This window comes from Chironomus tepperi, unplaced genomic scaffold (assembly GCF_022539635.2).
Source record: "Chironomus tepperi strain 1889 unplaced genomic scaffold, CSIRO-AGI_Ctep_v1 contig_74, whole genome shotgun sequence".
NCBI lineage: Eukaryota > Metazoa > Arthropoda > Insecta > Diptera > Chironomidae > Chironomus > Chironomus tepperi.
In genome coordinates, this window is record NW_027226196.1 from 75,642 (window position 1) to 82,229 (window position 6,588).

General features: G+C 32.1%; 1 non-coding gene across 1 annotated transcript; it reads right to left on the reverse strand.

Annotated features, from left to right (window-relative positions):
- Positions 1-836: 836 nt before the first annotated feature.
- TRNAC-GCA (transfer RNA cysteine (anticodon GCA)) lies at positions 837-908 on the reverse strand. The gene has a single exon. It is a non-coding gene; the product is annotated as a tRNA-Cys (tRNA).
- Between the last annotated feature and the right edge of the window lie 5,680 nt (positions 909-6,588).

Here is a 6,588-nt window from a genome sequence, read left to right on the forward strand (position 1 = left end):
CGACAACTTCCACCAATTCGGGATATTGAGAACTCTAGCATCTAATCCAAATCAAAGCATAATGGGCCCTTCACTTATTTCGTTCGCTTTTTAGGGGGGAAGGGGGTCTAGGATTCTGTATCAGCCTAAACAAACAACGGAAGTTCTAGAAATTTGATAATAAGTGAACGGGTCCCTAAGGTATATAAAGATAAATTCCGGAAGGCACACAGTGAAAAAGTGAAAATCCTACAACAAATCCTAATTCCGGATTTCCCAGATTCTGGTCTGAAGCCAACGTCCAGCATGACCTGGTACTGGATTTTTAGTCATTTCTATATGATGCAATTCCGGAAATGTGGTTTATATTTCTAGATATTACTTCAATTTAGGTTGCATAAGCACAGGCGCAATTTTGCAAAAGATATTGACACCCTCTAACTTCTTGACCGGTTCCTTAATGCAATATTGTTCCAGTTAAGGCTTTATTTCGTAGATTAAGCCAGTGTTGTCCAAATTGTGTACCGCAGCACATTATTATGCCACCGAAATTTTTTGAAAATGCTTGGAACCGCATGACGTATCCAATTCCAGTTCCATATCTCATCACCAATGTGTGCCGTGACATTAAAAACAATTTGGATATCAATATTAAACAGTTGAAGTATCTTTACTTCCAAAAATAAAAAAAAAATTTATATTGAATTCAAATCGAATCAAGTTACTTGCATGCAAGTTTCACTTTCAAGTCCCTTCATATCTGCCTTAAACCGCTCACTTTTGTTATCAAAATTCTGTAAAATTCCTTAAAAATTTCCAAAAAAGCAAAAATAAATTCAAAAAAGTAAAAAAAAACTAGGGGCCACCCGGGTTTGAACCGGGGACCTCTCGATCTGCAGTCGAATGCTCTACCACTGAGCTATAGCCCCGAATACTTATATAATATAAGTTTTGTCAATTTCTCTATTTTATTTTAGACCATGCAGAAATGGAACAACTTTTAAGAATGAATGTTTGTTTTTATCTAATATAACAGTTGTTTGGATGTAAAGTTTCTAGGTCAGTATATGGTATTTGTCGATTTGGAAGTGTTCAGTCATCGATGCGTAATCAAAATGTATTTTTGGGTATAGTTTGAGATAAGATATAAGATTTTGGACTGTAAAACAATAGAAAATTGGAATAAAGTTCTCATAAAATGACTTGGCCAAGTCTGACCCTCCTGAATCAAGGATACCATCCCTGCCTATGTCTATATAACCAATGGAAAATTACTAACACAGGAAAATAAAAAGTTTTGTGTGAATAAAATGTTTCTATACCAACACAGGAAGGAGGAAATTATATGCGATTTTTGGTCTTTTTTGTTCATAACAACAAAAGCTATAGTTTATTTTAGCTCCAGTAATAAATGTGAAGGACAGAAAAGGGAATTTTGGTTTAGATGAATATTAAATCATTTTTCAGATGAGCTACGGATATAAATGATTGTCACCGGGGGAAAATAATGTTGACGATTGAGTTTATGAAGTTTTTTTTGTGTGCTTGATGTAGGAATTTTTAATGTATTTGTTCTGTATGATGTGAGGTATGAAAAATCAGGTGATGTTAATTTTAGATGAACTTGAGAATTGTTTTGTAAAGTTTGACTTTGGTATGATGACTGTGTGACTTTTTTTTGTTGAATTTTGAGTTAATATTTTAGTTTTTACCTTGAGGATTTGGGCTTGACTGCTGGAAATTGAGGTATTTTTGGAAGATCAAGGCTATCATTCGAATACCGCATTTCTGACTAGATGGTGAAAAGTTTAACTAAAGGTAGCCATGCTTTTAGGTGCATCGAGACAAAAAGCACCCAATAGCACAACTTGGTTAATCGAACAAAAATCCAGCAACAGGCCGACGTGGCTCCGATCTAGTGCCATATTTGGCTTAAATCATGCCATGAATCGATTAGCCATCTTGTCCTAGTCTGGTTACGGGTCAAAAAACTCTTTGAAGGAAGCTGTCTATAGAAACAGTATTGTACTTTCTATTGGTAATTGAAAGATAAAAGCCAGCAATAGAGACTGTTAAGGCGCCGTTGAAAAAAGCCATAGATCACAATTGTTCTGTACGACAAGCTAAGTAAGTACTATTCGAGTTAGTCACCCTGCTATTACTCTATCCAGCTGATAAATGTCCTCACCTCACTGTTTGTTGCACCATTTTTCATTTTGGTCAAAGCCCAATTTACACCTTTTATTAAAACATTCCAAAGCATCATATAGCATCCATCCTATCTACCTCCAACATCATACACAAAAAAACCCAACAAAACCAAATCATATCCAAATTGTTTATCATGAGTTTATAAATTTTTCAATTGGGGGACGTTCGGAAATTACGTAAGAAGAAAACACAGTCAGTGTTGCGAATACACGAAACGAGTTGATGTGACTAGAAAAAGTGAAAAATCACCTCAATTCGACTAGACTTTTCCTGGTATAGAATCCAGGTCGATAGAGCCGGTAGACCGACACTCTAATCACTACGCCACTCCTATCATCTTCCATAATGCTTTATTGCAACACCATGAACCAAAATTTGTACTTTTTAACTCAATGTACAACCTTTTATTTCACACAGCACGTCTTAATTGGATGGTTAGTCTCGACTAAAACCTAACAAGTCATACGATTCATGACATTTCCAAGAATTTTTGAAGCACATTAGTTCACCGCGGTTCACAAGTTACCTACCACTGCTATAACATAATTGTGAACTCCCCACATTCAACCCCTAAGCGTTACCCCTAACAGGCAAAGTGCATGATTTCATGGTACAGAAATACCACTACTGTACCTAAAAGCAGTCTCTTTGCCAATTAGGTTACATAACTTCCTCACGTTCCCTCGAAACAATTCAACTGTAATTGCAAAAATATCACTCAGTTTCACATTTCAGCTTCTCCGCAGCATCATTCATTTCTAATTTCTAAATTCATCTTCAATTTCCCCTTAGAAGAATTCAAATGAGAGCACACAGAAAAAGGAATTTAATTTTTGATGTTCAACAACATTTTGTTCCATCTTGATGAGTTTATGATAAAGCAACATAAACTTTAAAAGCAGATAAATTTAATGCATTTGCAATGCCATGCCTGCGAGTATGAGAAAATATTAATTATCAAAACACACAATCATGCGGGTTTAATAATCAAATAGAACATCATTTCATATGCAATAATCCTGCATTGTCTGGTTAGATACAAATGCATACATATCTACATTTATATCAGCAGAAAACATGTTGTCGAGACTTGATGCACATCACATGCAATCGCTTTAGGTTTTTGCGAGGGAAAAACTAGAGTTTAACCCGTTAATTACGGAGTTTTTTTAGGACTTTGGAGTGTATTTAATTGATAAATTATAGTTAATAAATAAGGTTTACGAAGAAATTGGAGCGATTAAGTGTACCAATTTCGTATAATTAACAAAAATTTAGTGTAACATATATGTTACGCTAGTATTTGACCGACACTTTTTTTTCCTCCATAGAAAAATTTAATTCACCAATTTTGTCCTTTCCCTAGCATTTAAAGTAAAAAATGCAGATATACTGTTAACTTTATGCCATTTACTACTGTATTAAGTAATCATTAATGTTTCATTAGGCATAGAAATATAAAATCCTGAAAAAAATTCACTGTCACATTGCACGTCATATTTCTTGAACTATGCATTGACGTGCTTTCAAACTTTAATTAATAAGTGTTTTTTACTTTAGTTCATCACATGAAACATTATGAGAAGTCAACAATTATTTTAAAATAGCTTAAATCAAATTCCAAATATTCTCCTCATATTTTTACACCAAAAAATTTATTTCATTAAAAATTCTACGAAAAACTGATAATACATCTTGATTATATTTTTAAAACTTCTATTTCATAATAGTTAACTATCCAGAAAAAAACTACAGCTCAAATCATAGCTGAATCACTTTAAATTATTAATTAAATATTTTCAAAATTTTTCACTCAAGAGTCTTCAAAATACTAGCGTAACATATATGTAACAGGCAAATTGTCGTCAAAATCCTGGCGTAACATTTATGTTACATTTTTTATCAGACAAAAATTAATGTATTTAATTAAAGTTTCTATATGTTAATTTGTTAAATTTGATAACATTTAATGATGAACTTTATATATCTTTCGGTTTCATGTTTAAAATATGACTTGAAACCCAAAAATTTTGAGTTTAAAAATCACTCATTTTACGACTCAAAACTAAAATTTAATTAACTTCACTAATTTACATAATTGCAAATTGTAAGTTAGTAAATAAGCAAGTTTAGTCATTAATGGATGATAACATTTGATAAAATAGCCAATTAAATTAATATTTAAAGAGAATTCAGAGAAAATATTAGCGTTACATATAAGTTACGCTAGTAAAGAACGGGTTAATTTATTTTTTTTTTCCCCTTATTTTTCCTTTTTGTATGCAAATAGTACACATCCATAGTACATAAATTCACATATGTATAATGCTCATGGTGCAGAGTTGGCAGTGATTCTAGGTATTCCAGTCAATGTTCGGTAATAGCTAAAGGTGTGAATATGACTAGAATCTGTCTTGAATAGGGCAATTACACTATGGGGCAAAATGAAAAAAAAAGGGACATTCACTTTGTTTTTTGGACTTTTTCGAATTACAGCTAGTGGGTATTATTTTCTTATAGTACATATAGCAATAGACTTGCATGCCAAATTTCAGGTCATTTAGTGCTGTTTGGTCGATTCTGGAGCTGTTTAAAGTTGAAAAGTAGTGAAAAAACAGATTTTTTCACATCCTATTTGACTCGGGAAATTCCATATTTAATTAAAAGATATTGAAAAACGGTTTTTGGTTCCTAATTGTACTATATAAGAGCTTTAATTTCATATTGTGGAAAGTTTATATATACTGGGTTTTAGTGGCAGGGCTTTAGAAAATGTATGAAAATACCAGGAAAAAAAGCTTCAGGCGACCGGAACTAACATTTTTAGGTCGATTTCCCCCATACGGAGCTATACTAGCTTAAAGTACTTACTTTCTAGTATTCAAAACCGTTAAAACCTTTACAATAAGTACTGGGGAGCAAAAGTTATTGCATTTTTAGTTTTGGACGAATTTTTTTCTCAAAACTAATATTTCTAAGATAAATTTAGAAAATATCGGTTGAAAATAGTTTTTTTATATTTTTGTATGCATTTAGCCATTTAAGAACGATTAGTGAAGAAATTTTTACAAAAAGTTCAAAATTCACCGAGATAGGGGTACATATGCTATTTGACGACTTGACCCTTTTTCTCATCACTCAAACTGCTATAACTTTTACATGACTAAATATTTTTCAGTTTTGTTTCTTGTTTAGTATAGCTTGTTATAATACCTTTCCAACAATATATAATACTTAATAGTTGGAAGTACTCTTGGTCGTGAAAACGGACCCTGTTTGTGACTGACCCTTTACAAAGAAATTTTAAAAAAGTCATTTCTAAAACTACCACTTAGAAAATAAATAATACAATGTTTTTGTGTTTTTCATGTCAAAATATGATAATTATAAATCTCAAAACACAAAAAATCTCATTTTGTAAACTTTTGACAGCTTTAGGGGCCTTCATAGGTAATACTCAGGTAGTCTCTCAATTCTCAGATATGAAACATTTTTATTGACTTTTTTTGATTGATATTGAATATTTACACTTATTTTGTGCAAAATATATCAATTTTAAAAGTGTGGGTCAAAACAAAGTGATTTTTGACTATTTTATTAAAAACAGGCATGGGTAGGCCACATTTAAGGCACTCCAGTAGTTGCTATGATTAAGTTCTATACATGTATTATACATATTTATTAAGGTATTAGTAGTATCTAGTAATAACAGAAAACAGAATCCGAAAATATTGGTTCTACAAAAAGTTATAGTCATTTGAGTGGCCAAAAAAGTGCTCAGGAGGGCAACCAGCATAGGCAAAAACACAAAAATTCAAAAATTTAATGAAATTCTTGAAGTTTTTTGAATAAAAACTATTTTAATGTCAAAGTAAAGTTTTGAATTTTTGTGTTTTTGCCTATGCTGGTTGCCCTCCTGAGCACTTTTTTATATTCACACCGTTTTCACGTGTGAATGTATTGAATTTGTTCAGATTGAAAAATCAGTTTTTTGGATTTTTCGGCAAAACTAAGCACAACGGCAAGTTTTGTTCTATCGCAAAAAGTTTGTGCCTGGAATTCCTCACCATAATCAAAAAACAGATTTGAAATTGGTTGAGGCGTTGTCGAGAAAATCAAAAAATTCGTTTTCTGTAAGCAAGCAAACAAACAAACAAACAAACAAGCAAACAAACAAACAAACAAGTTAATCAGCAAGAAATCTCAATAACGGGACATCGTAGAGACTTCTGGTTTTTTGCTATCGATCCGTGCTGCTCTATAGAAGAGCTGATTAGTTTTTGGGCATGTCAGGAACAGCCGTTGCTTCTAAAAAAGCAAAAAACTTTCGTTTTCATACAAATTATCAAAAGCAATGTTTTCTATGATTTTTTGAAACTTTGAACATTGTATGAAAAT